This window comes from Archocentrus centrarchus, chromosome 12, assembly GCF_007364275.1.
Source record: "Archocentrus centrarchus isolate MPI-CPG fArcCen1 chromosome 12, fArcCen1, whole genome shotgun sequence".
Lineage (NCBI taxonomy): Eukaryota > Metazoa > Chordata > Actinopteri > Cichliformes > Cichlidae > Archocentrus > Archocentrus centrarchus.
The window spans coordinates 23918734-23938708 of NC_044357.1; the positions used below are offsets into that span (position 1 = coordinate 23918734).

Here is a 19975-nt window from a genome sequence, read left to right on the forward strand (position 1 = left end):
CTCTGCTCCTCAGACGGGAGCTGTCCACGGTCCCCTAGCCGACCTCTCAACCCAACCTGCTGGGCGCGGAGGAGAGGGGGAGACGCGAGCTCGGGGACATGGTGACTGACGGAAGAGAAAACCAATCACAGGGACGGAGAGGACTCCGAAGGGCGTGGTCCATTGGCTGATCTGCCAATGAGCGTTTTTAACACATGTAACCATGAAGCAGCGCTGGGTGGGATCACTTCTGTTATGATATTCCTCTAACGAAGCTTTTATATTATTTTTAATGTAACAGTTTAACATTCCTCATAAAAAAAACAAAAAAAAAACAAAGGCCAGCATCTTTAATGTCACCGGAAATTTGCTGTGCTGGTTTTTACTGCATTTATTAAGTCGTTATTATCGTTTATTTATTTTTGCTTTATTACATTTATTAAGCTATTTCACTTCATAAGCCACGTTATTGCATTATATTCAGTTTTATAGTAACAATTTTATTGTATTTTATTTAGAATTTTACGTTTTGATCTCCTTATGATGTTATATTCAGCTTTTACACAACATTTTGTGTTTTCTTTATCATTATTGGGCTAGTGAGCTCATTATATTATATTCAGTTATTTACATAATGTTTTATTGCATTAAATTAACAGTTTTCTTTATTTGCCTCTATTTACCTCTTTTTATAATATATTTTATAGTATTTGACTCGTATTTTTATTGTGCTCTTATTGTATCATGTTCACCTTTTTTCATAGCTATTTAATATATTTTATTTAGATTTTTAACTTGTTGAGCTTCTTGTTTTATTATATCCAGCTCTTTACATTAATTTATTGAGACATTTCACTTTATAGAGCCAAATTGCTGTATTATATTGAGCTTTTTGCATACCATCTTATTGTATTTTATTTTCATTTGTACTTATTCATTTAAATTACTGAGCTCCTCTTTTTTTCCTTATTTTTTCTATATAAGTGAGCATCTCATGAGCATCTATGGCACGTCTCCTTTAGGATTCATGGCGTTTCTTTAAACGTTGCATTTTGTCTGTTACAGTTTACAGTACTCCTGCCACATGTGACAAATTCATTCTGAGATTGCAAAGGCAGTGCAGTGCGTCTGCAGTGTGAGGCTTAAAGGTCATTATTGACAGTGGAAATAGGTCTGTCTGTGCTTTCAGTCATATTACACGATCTTCATTGGCACATCTTGTCCATTTGCTCTAAAGAAACCGCCAGCAAGAAGTCCTTAAAGGGTTGAAATTAAAATGATATTTTTAGCACTGATTTGACTGACAGCCTGATGAGGATCAGGAGTTCTGACTGAGAGATCCAGAATAAAGTGAGATCCCATTCTCAATGATCACAACAACATTTTGTAATATAAAGATTTACAAGATTTAATTGTTATTTCTAAATAAATGTGTTTAATTATTTTCATTGTGTAGGCCTTTACATTTATGATATGAATAATTGAATACAAGAAAAGGAAAGATTATGTTTAACATGAACATAATATTGAAATGTTGTACTACAATAAATTAGGTGTAAAATCATTATATGGATTTCTCAGTGTGAGCATAAAGGTGCAGAAGCATTTCCAGATAAATGAATATGAAATGAATTTGAGGCCAGCTTGAAAATGTGCAGTCAGTAAATCACGTTTTCATCCTACAGGCGTTCGCCGCGACACCGTCCTGTGCATGAAACGCCAAAAACAAAGACTTTAATCTGTGAGCTCTTTGTGCCACTCCGAGGATGCTGTGTTTTCTCTGCAGCTCCTGCAACAAAAGATGCAATTTGCCCACAGGGATCATTAAAATTTGATCTCATCTCAGCTCTCATCTCATCACCTGCTGCCTCTGACTTCACAGTCGGTGTGGGGACAAAGACACAGAGGAAGTGAGCGTTTGTGCTTGTCTGGCATTAAATAAGTGATGTTTTTGTAAAACACCACATGATTGTAACACTGTTTAATCTCAGCAGTCCTTTTGCAACTTTTTAAGAACAATATCTGAGCAGACTGTAACATAACTTTAAAAAAATGAGACCTTCCCAGACTTATATATCATAACTTTAAATATAAGTACTCCATGTCCCAATCCCCGGCTACTACCAGGGATCGGACCACGAAGGCCTCCGCTTCTGAATGCTACTCTTCCAAATCCCAGCAGATTCCTGCAGGCCCTCCTGGGGTGGTGTGCCTACAGGAGGGCTGGCCTTTGGGTACAAATGAGTCACATGGACTAAGGTTAAAAAAAAAAAAAGCCCCTTACCAATGAGCCCCCTCTCTCAGGCCTGACTCTCTTCAGTGTGGGTCCCCTGGTAACCCAGAGCCCCAGTAACCCCTCCCTGGGTAAGGTAACATGGACTATGGTTGTTCATCGCTCCTGGGATCATTCAGGCACACAAACCCTTCCACCAACTGAGGTAGCAATTCACTGGGGCAGGAGCTGAGAACAGAGTCACCCCGCTTCCACATGCCCGGGCCCGTCCTCACTGAGGAGTTTTGGGTATGTCTAATCTGGAGGAGACCCCAAAGCAGAGCCATGATACACCTCAGTGTCCCCCTAGAAGAGCTGGAAGAGGTGACCAGAGAGAGGAAGGTCTGGATATCTCCGCTTAGACTGTCACAGATAAACTGGATATAAACACATTTCACTCTGCTGATGTATAAATTATCAGTCCACTCGGTGAAGTATTAGTATAACATCTTCACAAAGTTAGAGATGTAAAATATACAAGGACTGACTGGTGGAGGATCTTTATTGACTTCATACTATTTGAAACACATTTAAGTTGTAATGTGATCCATCGCCCTAAAGCAAAGATGTGTAGCATTTACTTCACACAGTTGCAGCCGGGGCAGGGCAGTTAGCCAGCTGCTGCAACTCAGCTACACAGCTAGTGTTATGTGACCTTGGTTACTTTATATTGATAATCAGGCGCTGAGGTTTTGCAGACATGTGACCGCTACCCACATGACATTAACTTCTCGGCCATTTTGGATGTGTGACAATCATGGTGACGATGCAGGATCAAGTGCAAAAGGCCTCAGTCACACAGGTCTAGAGACCAGTCAGTGAGCCCCATTTTTCCCCAGCTGGTTGGTCAAAATCTCCTTGTGACTCCTTTGGTTGCTGCAGTTGCCCACAGTGATGGGCTTGTCTGCAAACACTGTCCAGCTGCGCTACTAGTTTGCATGAAAAATGCGACACAAACTAGAAATGGGGACGTAAAAGTTTGAAACATGATGGCTGCAGCTCTGAAGCACAACGTTCACTGTGAAGGCAAACCTCAGTTTACAGTTTCTCATGCTTATAGTTAGCGAGTGTTTGCAGGCAAACATGGACACCTGTGAGCAACCAAAGCAATCACTCGGAGGTTCTTGGTGCTGCACCCTCTTTCTTTCATCCAGCAAGAAGCAGCAACCTCCAGGAACCAGTGTTCGTCCAGTATGGGAGACAAATCTGGAGCAATGTGTGGCTCAAAGCTGTAAATATAATGGTTTGAAGAAAGAGCTTGCTTTAATAAGCTTTAATATTAAATGAGACGAACAACACTCCAGTAAAACCTAGAAGGGTATTCAGAGAACACATCCTCCACCAGAGTCAGTGCTTTATTGTCTAATTCTAAAGAAAACTACCTCAAACTAAACCAGGTGTTTATGGCACCTGCTCCATTTCCCCAAACTCCACCTCTGCACCGAGCTTTATAAAATTCAGCTGGGTAGTTTTAGCAAAATCTTGCTGCCAGTGAATGACCCTGTTTACCCCACTTAACTGGTAGAGGAAGTGCAGTTGGACTGTGGAGTGATGTTGGATGCACAGACGTTTGCAGCTGTGTGGCTCAGAGCTCCGAGCGCTGCAGTGTAAATGATGCGGTGGCGTGTCGGGACGTTATCGACAGCCTCTCTGGGTGGAGTGATGAGCGTGGGAGCTGCACTGAGAGAGCATTATAGCCTGTAGCCTGTTCACTTTACAATTCATTACACTCCCAAGGACAAATGACTGCTAAACAACTCTGTCTGCCTCTGTGTCTCCGTGTCCCTCTCTAACTGATCGCTGCTATTGTTAGATAACAAGAAAAGAGCACAAAGTTCTTTTAGATCCAGTCAGGAGCCTGTTACAGGTATTTCTGTGGCTTCATGAATCACATCAGTGCTTCACTGTCTAAAGCAATTTGCTGACAGTCCTGATTGTCAGAGAATAGTTGCTTGGGTTCTGTTTCAGGAAACTTAACTGGAAAATGTCACAATTTTAGCTTCACTCTGGGCCTCTAACAGCTTTTATGTTTCATTCCTGTGACATAAAATATTTATTTCCACCAGCTGCTAGACAAAAAAATCCACATTTTTATTTTTCACATATGTCAGATTGGACATTTAATCTATGCTAATGCCCGTTTGTTTTTCTGACAGTGCAAAAAAAAAAAGACATCATTCTGCCAAGCAGCCTGTTAAGTATTCTGTGTTCTGTGCAAAAGTCTTGAGCCACCCCTTAGTTTCTTTATATTTTACTGGGAAAATGTGAAATAGGTGCAGAGATTTATTGAAACATGTGCAAACATACATGGAAATGTATGTTTCTATGGAAAGCTTTCTTGTCATTTCTTCATGTAGTCTTCAGCAGTAGTTCTTCGGATGCTGCTAATTTGTGGTAGGTGTGGTAAGCACTTCAGGTCCAGCTGAAAAAGCACGTGGAGGACAAAGGAAGAGCTGGCAGTGTGTAACACACTCTGTACAGCAGAGCAGTGTCTGAGAGTCATGTCCTTAAGAAATAGGAAAGAAATCCATCAAAGCTCTGACACAGAACCTGAGAGAGACGTCTGACCCTTCAGCTGATCCATCTACTGTTCACTGAAGCCTCATCAGAAATGGGATCAGTGGAAGGGTCAGGAAGCTGTTCTTAATGAAGGGAAACAGGAAGAAAAGGCTGGGGTCTGCTGACCTAGAACTGGACTGAAAATCAGTAACAACAGGTCTGATGGAGCGATGAATCCAAATCATTGTTAGTTTACACAGAGGAAATCAGGAGGGGGCCAGCAGTGAGTGTCTACAGTGAAACACGGTGGAGACTCTGTCATGGTTTCAGCATGTGGAATTATGAGTGCAGAGACGCGCCATCAGATTTTAATCCACAATGCAAAACCATCTGGAAAGTGTCTGATTGGCAGCAGCTTCATTTCTCATGCACCGTGTTTCCATGTATGTTTCAATATATTTCTATAAAGCAAAATATAAAGAAGTCAGGGTGTATGCACACAGTGTCACACTCTAAATGTGCTTTATAGGCACTTTAAATATTAAATATGAGTTCTCATCAGTGGCATCCGCCACAATATTCTCAATACAAACACGTTCTCAGTGCTTTGTGACTTTTTTTGTAAAGACTTAGCTCTAAAACAATATTATAAGTTATTTCCTCATAATATCAGGCAAATTATCAGGACATTTCTCCACTTGGAAACAAATTGAAATAAAAGTTAAAGCTGCTCCAAACACTTTTTAAAATCTTAATTTCCCTCAAAGTGCTTTTGAATATTGTAATTATTTCTTCTTCTTTCGGCTGTTCCTTTTCGGGGTCACCACAGCAGAAGATGGCCATTATTTAAACCTGATTTATTTACTATTATTGGAAGTTTTATGCCCCACATATATATAAAATACATTCTGGCCTTGAACCAGAGTTTATTTGTGTGCAGGTTCAGCTCTGCCGCTGGCTAAAAGTCTCAGTTATTCTGTATGTTGTTTGTTTTGGTTTGTTTCCAGCTACAGGGCTGTGAAATACAGTGATCCAGAATTCACTGATGAGGAGGAGGATGAACCGAAGAAGAAAAGAAGGTGGATGAGATGGAGAAGGAAGAGCAGGAGCAGCGGGAGGAGGAGCAGGATGAGTAGTTGGGCAGATGTTGCTTTGTTTAAAGACTGTTGTGTAATTAAGGCCAGAAGAACTGAAGCCTGACCCATTTTCTCCTTTTGATCAGTTGTCAGAGACTCCGCAGGGGGTCTGCTGAGGGATAACCTGTCTGCCTGCCTGCCTGCCTGCCTGCCTGCCTGCCTGTCTGCCTGCCTGCCCGCCTGCCTGCCTGCCTGTCTGCCTTCTGCAGGAGAAGCAGACTGTTGGTGTTTTATGCTCTATCTGATGTTCCTCACTGCATGAAGAGGAGGAACAAGGACAGAGAAAGATGAAGTCCTCCAGAAGGATGTGGAAGTGGAGAAGAACAGGGGGAAAGGGACGAGGTAAGAGGGAGTTTGATTCGAGGATGGGGTGGGGACTGTCGAGGAGCAGCTGCAGGGGGTGGAGGAAGAAGAGGCAGAGGAGGAAGTGACAGAATTTGGAGTCAGTATGACGATGTAAACAAATCACTACCAGGCAAAAGCTCCGCCCCTTCTTCAAAGTTCATTTCAGAGTTCCCAAAACATGCATGAAACATGTTCCTGATGCTCAAATACCAACATTTGATCATGAAACCATATTTATGTGACCAAGTCCAAATGAACTAAATGTGTATGTTTTAATGAAGAAATGCTTTAACGGGGACAATCACAGATACATCAGTGAAAAACATTAATATAATGAAATAAGAAAACAAGGAAAACGAATCATTTCTGATACAGAGCTCATTGTTTCAGAGGCTCAAAAGCAAAACTTTTGTTGGGAGCTGATTTAATTAATTTACATTAATACTTTTGTATTCAGTGAGTGAGGCGGACTGACTCCACTTTAAGTGGATTGTGTGTATAATGATGAAATCATCGGATCATTTAATGTGGATAGTTACAATGTCATTTAAATAGCCATAATTTTTATTACATGTTCTATTCTACAGACTGCAGTGATTTTTTTTTTTTTAATTAAATTAATTTTTGGTAAAGTTTGAGTGTCTGAAACATGTCAGTTAAAATCAGCACTGATGTTTTATTCTATACACAGAGAAGATCAGTGACCTCTGACTGTTGTGTTTTTGGTGTCATTGTGCATCTGCACACCAGCGATGCCTCGATGATGATGAAGATGATGATGTGCTTATTTTGAGAACAATGTTCATGAGGAGGTGCAATCTGATTTTAACTTTGCACAAACCAGCTGAGAAATTACTGCCTTAAACAACAACGTATTTATATGCTGTCAAACCTTCAACTCTGATCTTACCGTCGATCCAAACGCTGATCACTGAAGGAAAACTGTAACCTTTGGGTCTTAAAACTTTTATCATAAAGCAGTCTGAACCTGATCTCCATCCTGTTACGCACTCCTGCAGATTTACACACTCGGTCGGCTTCTTCTTGATCAAAGATGTTAATTTCACTGCTACCAATTTATATGTAAATCCACTCAATCCTTAAAGCCTGAAACTATTTTACTTCAGTGGCTTCAGATAAAGAAGCTTTTCAGTCAGAGTGAATCAGTGAGAAAGCTTTAATGCTTCTGTTTTCCTCTGCTTGGATTAAATCACCTTTAACATAATTTTGTTTACTTAAATCTCTGTTGTATCATTTCAAAATCAGCTTAATTAAAGTCATCACTGTTCTTTTATTCTTTTCTCCTCTGTATTTATTTATTTCCTGATTTATTTATTAGATTTTCTTTGCTCTGTCCCAGTTTTCTTGCTGTTTTTCTCATTTATTTGGTCTTTGTTGTGCTCTGATGTCGTTGTTTGAGGTGATGCATCCAAAGGTGTTTTCTCCAGACAAAACAACACCAAAAAAACCCTCAAACTGATATTTGTCAGACAGATGAATCCATGCTGTAACATGTGGACGGAGAGCACGTTCCTCTGCTGTGTTTCCTCAGGAGTTTTACTGAGTGCGGCTGGTTGTAAAATGTGAATAAAGCTGCAAAAAAAAAAAAAAAAGGCTGCAGGTTGATGTGGACGTTTCCTCCTCCTGCTTCCTCCTCTCTCTCTCTCTCTCTGTCCCGGGCCATCTGCTGTGCACAGAGCAGCAGTATTGATCTGCAGCTTTGTGCTGGAGACCACATGCTAATCTATAGCGTTAGTGACAAACACTGCTCCGCTTTGCCTCGCATCTGCCCCACTGACTCTCTCTCTTTTCTCTCAGCACAACCAGTGTCATCCTCCCTCTCCCTCTAAATGAGCCAGCACTTTTTAAACGGGGGTCCATCTGTCCGGCTGTAAACTCTTCCTCCTCCTCCTCCTCCTCCTCCTGCAGTGGTTGGTGAGTCCTGCTTGGTAGGCCTGTGTTTTGGTGTTTCACGGCAGCCATCTTTGGTGTTTGATATAAGACATGCTGACGGGTGGAAGCAGAGATAATAGAGACATGCTGTTGTGCATATGTGCTGCACATAAATAGATATTATATACAGAAACTAAGTTAAAATTTCTCTATTTACAGACATGCATTAAGATTTTTGCACATCTACACAGAGAAATAACATCCATACAGAGATTTGCACAAGTCCATACATGAATATAGATAAATTAGAAAGTATTAAATGTAAATAAAATATAAACCAATAAAGCGGAGCTTTTAGGACATGCATAGAGATGCAGCTGTTTAATGGAAAATAAAGAGACACAAAGAAAACAGAAACATGTAGAGATTGTAACAAAGTCGAGTTTGATTATGGAAACGTGCAGATTTACTGAGACAGTGAAACAGGTTTAAACAGGTTTAAACAGTGATTTTCTGCACACAGTTTTTGCTCTGATTACATGTTTAAAAATAAGATTTTGTAGAAATGCACACACAATCAATACAATACACAATCACTGTATCAATACAACAATGTGTAGATTTATGTTCATAATATAGAAGAAACACATGCAAAGATATAAAGAATATTTGCATATATGTTTATTTAAAAAAATACCTTTTGTAGAAATATAAGCTATATATGTAATTCATAATTAAACCTGCATAATAGCGTGATAAAGATCACTGTATTCCTGATGACATTTATTTAATTGTTTTGCTATGAACTGAGTGTTTATGTGGATATTTAGGTTTAAAAATGAGAAATATGCATCATTTAAAATGAATATAGACGTTTCTGTGCTTATACTGCTGAACTAAGGCTCTTTGTGTTTATACTGTAGGTCATGTGACAGATCCTGGATTTTATGTCGCATTTTTAAATTTTGAGTTTGGCTGTGAAAAAGATTTGATCTCAGTGGGTCAATAAATAAAATAATAATTTAAAAAATCCACATGAAAAAATAATGAAAGTCATTCAGGGATATTTTGGTTTAATTAAAAAAAACATGTAGATAATTTAGACTTTATTACAGGAAAATACAACAATTATATCGATCTGTACATGTTGTACAAACATCAAATGATTAAACACACTTATTAAGATATTTGGAGGAGAAAATATAAATATATGGAGCTAAAATGTATAAAGCTTTGTATTTAATATGATTAAGATGTCTGCATTACACAGACATTTAAAGACATCCACATCCATATGGAAAAATCCTGTCCAGTTATTATGTAACAATAGAAAAAATGTTTTTAGAGGTTTTAAGTTTCTGCTGTACAGAAAAGAAGATCTTTCTGTTCTGCAGGTGAATTTGATCAAACTTCTCACATCTTCCTTCTGTTTTCCTTTCATCTCCTCCTCCTCCCGTTTCTCTTCCTCCTTTATTCTCCTCGAGTCTTTTCAAACTTCTCGGACCTGCTGCCTCTTTTGTTGCAGCTCTGTTGGCCGTGAAATCGGCCTTTAATAAGAACACAATGGCCGCGTGCGGAGCTGACCCGCTGTATTCAAATGTGACCGCACGCCATCATCGCCGCGTTTCCAGCTCTAAATAAACACTCCCTCAGCAGCCTTTTATCTCACGGCTTTATGAATTTCTATATTAGCTGCTGTGCATTCTTGAACTGTTACTAAACTCCAGCCGAGTGCAACAAATGAGACTGATGCACCTCGCAGTTCTAACCGTTTTAATAAAGTCAGTATCATTTCCAGCAAACAAGGGAAAAGGAGCAGCTGAGCATCGTTTGATAAATAAAGGATGCTGAATTAATTAATTTTTTTATTTAGGGCGACACAAATAATGAGTATTTTTGCAAATGCATCGCTGTTAGCCAGCCAGACACATGCTGGAGGCAAATGGCGGGAGAAAAATACAGGAAACCAGTCAGAGACGGGACGGAGCGACACCTCAGTGTGAAGATTAAACAACAGCATCCACTGTCCATGAAGACCAGAAAAAAGCAACACAACACACAAAATTTAATCCCTTTATTGTCACTGTGTGAACACAACAAAACTGCAGTTATACCAGCCTGACCTGCTGCATTAATGTTAAATTAAAAAAACAATGACTCTGTAAAATGTATAAAATATAAGAAATATAAAATATAACAATAGTTATAGGACAGGTAACGAGGCCACTGCAGTGCAGCAATGCACAGAAAGTATAAACACACAAAAAAAATTACAAATCTATTCAAAACATGTATGAATGTTGCACCTGCGGGAAGGTGGGCGCCTAAACAGAAGTTCAGCTCCTCCCAGCTGTGGAGATGCTTTAAAGATGGCCGCTCTGTGGCACCAAACTGTCCCTCAGCATCAGCGGCGCACAACCCAAAGCTGCCGTCAGTACACTTCCCTCTGACATGCAGACCAACAAAAGATAAGGAGCTTTATGCAGTATCATTTTAGAATGACATAAAGGTAAAATGATAAAAACATGCAAACATTAAATATATAAAACACAAAAATATTCTTCATTTATTACTACCAAACAGTGCAGATGTAACGTGAATTTAACAAACACAAAGCACAAAGAATCTTTATCAGCTTGTGTGATGAGTCCAGTACAAAGTCCAGAAAAGAACAAACAGAAACCCAAATGTTCGAGCGGAGAACACATGAGAACGTTACTGCACACAGAACGGACTCCAAAAAACAGCAACGGGGACTCCACCACAGCGAGAACTCCAGCGAGCACACACAAGAACACAGAGAACCCACACAAGAACACAGAGAACCCACACAAGAACACAGAGGAGCCACACAAGAACACAGAGGAGCCACACAAGAACACAGAGAACCCACACAAGAACACAGAGGAGCCACACAAGAACACAGAGGAGCCACACAAGAACACAGAGGAGCCACACAAGAAGATAGAAGAATAATAAAGTCGAGACCAAAGCTGCTTAATTCTAAAACCTTTACAGAGGATCAAATCTGAACTCAAAAATCTGAACTCAGAAATCTGAACTGTAATCACAGAGGAGAGAAGCCTGAACCTCCTGAACCTCCTGAACCTCCTGAACCTCCTATTTCAGTGTGACTGTGATCTGATTTTATATAATTTAGGGCACCAACACTAACTGTGATCATAAAAGGAAACTGTAAATATAAATAAATATTTAGCCTGTGTTCAGGCTGTGAATCCAGGTTTTCTTCTTTTATTGGGGAAAAATAAAGTCAGTAATGTTTGATGTGCGTTAGTGAGAGGGTTTATTTTCCCTGTAATTGTGAAGGCTGAGAAAATGTTTCAAAAACCAAAATAATTTAATCTGTAAGGCGTCTTTGTGTGATTTGAATTCTGTAAAATTCACACTGAGTTGTTTTTTATTGGTATTTACAGCAGACAGTGCAGTCTGTCCTGGGAACACGATGCATGTTATCATGTATAAATTACAGTGAATTAAGTCTTTATAAATAAGGAAAACGTGACATCTGCATTTGATCCAATCATTAGGTTGATAATCTGGTACATTTTATTTTACGTTTGTAATAATTTCTTGGCTTCAAATCATAACATTAAAATTTTAAATGTGTTTTCAGAAATGTGCACACAAAGCACAGATGGTGTAACTGTCAGGCTTTATATATTTTTATGATAATTAATTTGAACCTGCAGTTATTCCATCAGCTGCAACTTTTAAAAATCTTGCATGTAAATGATTTAAAATCACTGTCGCTGAAATATAAAATATTAAAACTCTGCTAACCTTTAATTCAGTGACTCGTTATAAATGTTGTAGTGTAACAAACAGCACAAATCGAACCAAATTTAAATATTAGGAATCATCTCGTCTTCAGCTAATTATACAGGAAGAAGATTCTATTTTTAATCTTTGTAATTTGCTCATGAAAAAGGAAAAAAACAAAGTAAGAAAATGTTTCTTTTAACCAGGATATTTTTCATAATTCTCATCATTAATGCGCTCATCGTTTCTACTCGTTAACTGCTGCACGCACGCACACACACACACACACACACACACACACACACACACACACACACACACACACACACACACACACACACACACACACACAGCAGACATCAGAGGGAACATGGCCACAGGCAGTGGCAGCTCATGCTAATTCAGATCAATATTAGTGATGAACTTCCATGTGAGCTCCGTTTCCTCTCAGTGATCCGAGGCCAGCCTCAGTGTGTGTGTGTGTGTGTGTGTGTTTTAATCTAAGGAGAAGATGAACTTTATTTTAACCTGACATTAAACAGAAATGAAACATTTCACTGGGACAAACAACACGTTCCTGAACTCATAAAATTAAAAAAGTTTGACAAATTATAAAATGCTTGATTCATCTGCCTTTGTTCAGTGTTTTTAAACAACGATACAGACGTCTTGTTTTGACTGCCAGCTTTAATAAATGTTTAAAGACATAAAATATTATTAGTTTGAATATTATTATTCAAACTGTTTGGAGTTTCTGCCGTTTTGTTCCAGAGATTTTCTGAAAGCTCACGCTGAGGAAAAACTCATTCCCCCAAAAAATCCTGTAATTTTTGATCGTGTGTCAGAATCTGAATCGATGTTTTCTGTTTGTTTTGTTTACTGTAGATTTCAGACTGGATCCATCTGTAAAAGCCAATAAACATATAAATATATACATTTTCTCTGTATGCGCCCATATTTTTACCAACACTACTTATTTTATTTTTATCTCTGCAGTGACATGAAAATCAATAAATAAAATCAGGCTCTTTAAAACGTAGTCGTAGAGGATTGAGGGTCTGAGTTTCTGTGCTGTGAAGCAGGGTTTGGGCTTGCTCGGGTGGATCAGGGTTTTTTGGACCACAGCAGCGGTTCACTTCTTGCTGGGCTGCACTGCTATGTTAACTTTAGCTGCGAATCCAACCTGCTGTGGAGCAGGGTAACTTTGCAACAGGCCTATTGCTCTGTATTAATATATGACCCTCAAACAGGACTCCTGTTTGCACTGACTGACCTCATAAACTAACCCTACATGCAAACTGTGCGGCAGCTGTCTGTATCATGCGTTTAACCTTTTTAATATTTTTATAATAATATAATTTTATATTGCTTTGTAAAAATCAGTCGCTCTGCTGCCAGAACAGTCACACTTACCCATAACTGTGGCTGTGTGAGAGCACCTCGTGCACTGATGATCAGCTCTGTGCAGAACTCAGTGATCAACTTCCTTCTTTAACTTCCTGCTCCGGGTTCCTCTCTCCTGCAAAACACACAACACCAAATATTTAAGGATGTAAACTGTAGATTTGTGAAAATTAATGTTTTAATTTACCTTTAAAAAAAAAAAAAAGAATTGCATGAAACAAAGTAAAGCAAAGTGAGCAGCAGAGATGCTAATGACACACGCAGGACACCAAAAGAACTGCACAGAAACCTTTTACATGGATTCAGATTCATTTATGCACATTATAAAGCAGGAGCAGCACCATCATAAACATAAAGGGCACAAACATGTTTTAAATGTTTTTAGTTAGCAACAATTTTTCCCCTTTTGTCTCTTTGTTGTCAATAAAATGGCTCATTTTCCAAAATCTGAGCATGTGCAGAGCAGCAGGTTCACACATTAACTACAGGACTGCTCCTCCTCCTCCTCCTCCTCCTCTCCTTCCTGCATGATTATTTAATGTCCTCCGGTATGTTGCTCTTTTAATCATAGCATTTGATTTATTGATTTCCTCTCGTCAAGAAGAGTCCGAGTTTCCACAGCGCTGATCAAAGAGAGGAGAAACGAGAGGAGGAAGAGCTGCGTTTAATATTTCACGTCCTGACGCGTTTGAATTGGAGATGATGGCAGAAAAAAAAATCATCTGATGATTTCAAGACTCATTTTTCTGTTTCTGCTCTTTTTATAAATTTAGAGGATATTTTTTGAGCCTTTTATTATTTATTTTTTTATCTATGAGGTATTGACTTACATTCATGTGCACGATGTCATTTTTTATTTTTTATTTGATCCCAGATTTATCCTGAATCCTCATGTTAAACTCTCCTCATTATTTCTACACCATCACCTCTGAAATGATCAATAATAATCACAATGATGATGAAAAAAAATGCCAAAATAATCTTTAAATATATTTTATAAAAAATCTAAACTAAAGCTTAAAAACATGTTTTTGAAATCACATTAAAAATAAATCAATTCGACTGTTTGGTTATTGGTAAATTTACATTTTTATTAAAAATAAATTTTAATCCTAAAATCATTTTATTTGCTTCAAGTCTTTCAGGAGATTTAAAGGACAGAAACAGAAACTAGCGCCTTCCAAATGTAGGTCAGTGGGTATGCAAATGAGACGGTCAGATGGCCTCCGACCTTTGACCCTTTTGGTCCTTCCAGCCTCATGTGAGCAACAACCTAACAAAAGAAAATCTGCAGAAGTCAACAGCTGGATTTAACACACAATCTCTGCGCTGCTAATGTGTGTGAATATCTGATTATTAACTCTGTCATAAAATTTTCAGATGATGCTTTAAATTTAAAAAAAGTAAATCTGTGTTTGTGGAGGCGCCGGTGTGTGATTAATGTTTAATTTGTTATGTAATTTTATTATTTTTTTCCCCCAATTTCTACTCTCAGACTTTCAGAGTAAACATCCAGCAGATGATCAAACTTTATTGATCCACGAGAGACAAAAAAATCTGCTGAAATATGAAATTTACTGTAAAAAAAACAAAACAAAAAACAGTATGTTTCAGAGGTTTAAAAAAAAACAAAAAAAGGTTAAAAAGAAGTGAAAAAGAAAAAAGTGGAAACTTGAATGAATGTGAACTGTTTCACGGGATAAAGAGAAAAACTTTATTGATCCGTGCAGCAGGAAACGGGGTCACTTTAACAGAGAAAACATAAACAAACACAAAATTAGGCAAAATATTAAGAAAGACTTTCAGTAAATAAATATGCAAATAGGTCACTGAGTTAATATATGAGCACATCTGTTTGAAAATACATGAAATAATTTAATGTTACATTATTGTAAATAAAAAATGGAGACCAAACGCTGATCAGACACATTAAAACCACCTTTATTCTAACTAAACAACAGTTTCTGAGCTCTTTGAACTCATTGTGTTTAATGCAGAAATACTTTTTCTTAATAACTCCGTTTGTGTCCATCCTGCTTCCCTCTGTGGCCGTTAATCGTGGTTCGATTTCATTTATTTGTCGCGCAGACCTGAGTCGTCCTGACTCTTCTCAGATGGATCATCTAAAATCATCACAGATGTCTGAGGCGTGTTTTAAATGTGGAGAAAAAATCTGAACGTGAGCTGAATTCTTTCCTGAGCCGAACTTTTTAAAGTCCAGCAGTTTTCTGAGTCTCCTCCTCTCAGGCGCCTTGCAGTGTTCCCGAAGACGCTCTGTGACCTTTGACCTCTGCTGTTCACAGAGTATCGACCTGCAGGATTACCTCTCTTTGTATTGTGTGCTTGCATTTGTGAAGAATTGTGGGCATTTTAGACCAATAAAACACTTTCAATCAGGACATTTTAAAAACATTTTTATTTATACTTTAAGTGAGGACACCTCTGAAGTAAAAGGAGGGCATTTTGGAAGAAGAAGAAGAAGAAGAAGACATGTCCCTTCAGTTATTCCTGACTATGTTTGACCTGTCAGAGGGTAAATTGATGGATATATCTGCTCCTACTGTGGACTCATATTTTACCAATCATTCTCTCAGTGATGGAAGTGATTTGGAGTTCAGGATCTTCAGGAGCTCAAGGACACTTCAACGTGTGGATTGCCGGAGCCGGGAATTAAACTACTTCCCTTCTGATCAGTAGATCAGACGCTCTGAGTCCTGAGCCACAGCCGCCTCCTAACAGAGGCCCCTACAGACAGGAGGCCTGGTTCCAGGCTGGGCTTTGTGACTCACATGATTAAACACAAATCATGTATATAGGAAATATAGGAATTACCTGATGATGGTTAAAAGAGAATGGGGTCTCAAACATACGGCTCACAAGCAACTTGTGTTTGTGTGTGTGTGTGTGTGTGTGTGTGGGGGGGGGGGGGGGGTCATGTAATCAGTCATCTGTGTGGGGGGGCAGTTTGGAGTCAGGAAATATTGTTCTGCAAATGGTTACGATGTAGCTTACTGAGTCCAAACTGTTGAATCATCATCATCTTATCCTGATGGTCTGAGCCACACCGAGCATTTAAGGAGCCGTCGTAACCTGCAGTCGCAGTTTTACTAACAGCTCACAGCTCAGCTAACATGTTTTTATGTTTTATGACCATCTGTTTGTTATCATTTATGCACTACTGGTTTTTATTACGGTTGTAATCAGAAGTCCAAATCCACTCATCATGAATGTTGTGGTAATTTTGTGCTTTTAATGATTTCTTTGAAGTTCTCTTTATCTTTAAATAACAAGAACTGTGTACACAAGTTTAAATTTATTTAGGATTTTCACACAGGCTCAAATACACACACACAGTCACTTAAACCTTTTAATGAGTGGTGCTGAAGCTTCTACAATGTCTTAACTTGATGAAGCCTAATAACTTCTCATTAGTGATCATGATTGTCTACAAATGGGAGTTTCTCTTTGCAGCATAAAAAGGATCTGACAGCACTCATTGGATTGACCAATAATACTCAGACCAATGGGAAAGTCCAAGAAAGTCAGTGAAGATCCAAGAAGGAGAACTTCTAAATAAATGCAGATTCCAGGATCATCAGTTCAAACAACTGAAGTACAAGTTATTCTGATTCAGTGAGCCAAGATCTGGAAGAAGATCCAAACTGTCTCCCTCAGCTGACAGGAAACTGGTTAGGATGTTCAGGAAGCACCGAGGCTCAAGCCTGTCATCAACTTCACCGTCCACAGTGAAGCCAGTTTCACGTCTCCATGGATGAGAAGGAAAGAAGCCCCCGCTCCAAAAATCGACTCCTTCACGCTTGACTGAAATTTGCAGCTGCCCACGTGGACGAGCCAAACGCCTTCTGAAGAGAAGAGTTTGATGGTCAGACGTGATTGAGTTCTTGGGCCTCAATGCCTAGAGGTATGTTTGGAAGAGTAAAGCTGAGGCTTTCAAACCTAAGAACACTGTAACAGCTGTGAAGCATGGTGGTGGCAGCAGCATGCTCTGGGGCTGCTATGCTGCCAGTGGAACTGGTACGTTTCACAAAGTGGCATCAACAGCTAGATGGTTGAAATCTGGACACCAACAGGACAACGATCCTACACATCAAACCTGGTGTTTATAGGCTTCAAAATTATGCAGGTACCCACGTCCAAGGCAAGCATGTGTGCACAGTTCAGTCCCCATCCCAGCGCATTTTGAAAACTGGGTTTTCACCAGCCTGAACAGAAGACAAAGAGCATTGTGTGATAAGGCTTTAATCAGTGATGCGGCTGCACTTTGACAGGTAGAGCAAACCCAGGACCTTCCTGCTGCTGCTGCACCGACATGCTCAAATACTTCACTGGAAGGCAATGATGTGCGATCACATCAGTGTCAGAGGGTCAACACGTGATGACACGCGGACCTGCGCGTCCTTCCTCGTGTAGATTAAAGGTCACAGAGTGGGTTTTACCCCCGTGCAACGTGGACAAATCATTGTTCACTGCTGATAACGTCTGATAGAGACGATCGTTTCCACTGCGGTCGGCAGCTTCAGGATGATTTCACATCAGCAGTTTGTTCATTTTGTGCAGACTGAGGAGAGAACGTGATGAGCTTTTTATCATTTACCAATCAAATCCAGAGGAGAAGAAGACACCACTCACTTCATTAAACCGATCATTTAATTCGTTTAATGAATAATTAAATAAATACTGAGTACATACAGTTTCTTTCAAGTACTGGAAGATTAAAACATATTATTTGATCTACAGCATATTGTTTGTGATATCTTAAAGTGGTTCTAGTATATATTACTCAAATGATCTCTAAGACATGGATGTGAATGAAGCCAGGCTCCATTGCATTCACAACGCAAAAAAAAAAATACATCCCAGGAAAAGCTGTTTATCTGATACTTTTCTAGTATTGTACACTATAAAAATAAAAGATGATAACAAGAGGACAAAAATAAAATATGATTACATCTTGGAAAACTCCACTAAAGTCAGAAAATAGCATAATCTTCACATCGACAATCTTTTTGTCAAAGTCCTGAAAACATTATATTTAATCTTTCTGGAATCAAACTATCGAAGATTTAAAGGGAAAAGAAGCAAAATGCAGGAAAAGCTGAGCTGCAGATTCCAAACATCGTCCCGGCTTCCCTCATTTCTGCTAAACATGAAAAAAACCCACAAAGACACAAAGATGCTCCCCTGCAGAAAAAAGCATGTTAAATATCATCATTCACACGTGACACACCTGAAAACAATCACAGGGCGTCTTAAATCATCTCTAATTAAACACAAATAACAAATCATTTCATCCAGTGGAAGCAACAAAATAAATAAATAATGAAATAACTTTGTACAGCTGTACCTGAGTATATGGATGCAAATATGTACGGAAAGCCAAGCGGGCCAAAAAGTTTACACCAAGGGTGGATTTTTCCCATTTACAGGATATGATATGGAAAAATATGCATATATGCGTATTTCTGTAACAAACAGGGATTAATCACTGTAAAATAATTTATGTCTTATCTTTAGGCTTGTTATACTTAATGAAATCCAATGAACAACCCGAGAAACAAGGACTTTTCTTGCTGCTATTTGCTACTTAACCAGTTCTGTAAGCACAAAAAAAAACATGTTATAACTTTATCTTATAGATATGTCAGATCCTCAAACTCTTTGTAATTACATCAACCAGTTATCACTTTGATCAGAAATATATAAACAACTCAGTCTCACAGCAGTTTGTGAGATCATCACAACCTCTAATCTGTTGATTCTTGTTTCCAGGAGCAAATTTCACAATTTTTCATCAGCTCAGCGTCACAGAAAATTTTGCATCCGAAGGCTTGAGTGGCTGCTGGTTCAATGCTCAGCCAAGAGACCCACGTTTGAGTCGCAGATTTTCACACATCATTTATATCATTTTTAATATGTTATTAATTCAATATACTTAAGGTTAGGGTTAGGCACTGTCTGTACAACATACATGAAATATACTTCCTCTTGAAACACATTACTTATAAATTCATGCTGAGTCAGTGAAAAAAGGTCGTCTCCATGAACACGAACGACTAAACTGCTTTTTCGTGACCGTTTCGCATTCTGCTGAGACCGAGCTGGCAGAGAGACGACTATCCGAGAGTCCTCTGTGTGTGAATAACAGTGCTGTCTTCCTCTTGGTCTGATTACCTGTTGCAGGTTAAACTTTTGATTCCCGTTGGTGAAACCCTCCTGGACTCATTTTACTACACTGATCAAACCATTTGGTGACAACAGGAGGATAAGTTGTGGGAGGGAAATGCTTTTTAAACCATATTTTAGGGCAAAGTTTCTGGCAATACATGCAGTTTTTATGTTCCAGTGACCACTGAAATTAAAATAATAATAATACAGTAATTTAGTTTGGGGTCTCAAAATAACTTCCCCAGATGGGTGCTGAGTCTTTTCTTTGAGCTACAATCTGCTGAAGTTCAGAGACTCCCACTTCATTGCAAATGCCAAACGTTCAGCACCAGAGCTGAATGTGTCACTATAGTAAGGGTGTGGACAGAGTAATGGATGGAAGTACAGTACATTGAACTTTTGTGCAGAAGTTTGCCAATTTTACTCTCATTATTGTCGAGCACCTCATTTTTAGCTCTTTGTAGCCACAGCAGGATGGCCT

At 38.9% G+C, this 19975-nt stretch overlaps 1 long non-coding RNA gene across 1 annotated transcript in view; it reads left to right on the forward strand.

Moving 5' to 3' along the window:
• The window catches only part of LOC115789320 (uncharacterized), a 69628-nt gene that overhangs the window by 41122 nt on the left and 8531 nt on the right, over window positions 1–19975 (forward strand). Inside the window, exons 2-4 of the long non-coding RNA XR_004020682.1 lie at window positions 5758–5885; window positions 5973–6228; window positions 8050–8166. This is a non-coding gene — a long non-coding RNA (uncharacterized LOC115789320). The remainder of the gene's footprint in view (window positions 1–5757; window positions 5886–5972; window positions 6229–8049; window positions 8167–19975) is intronic.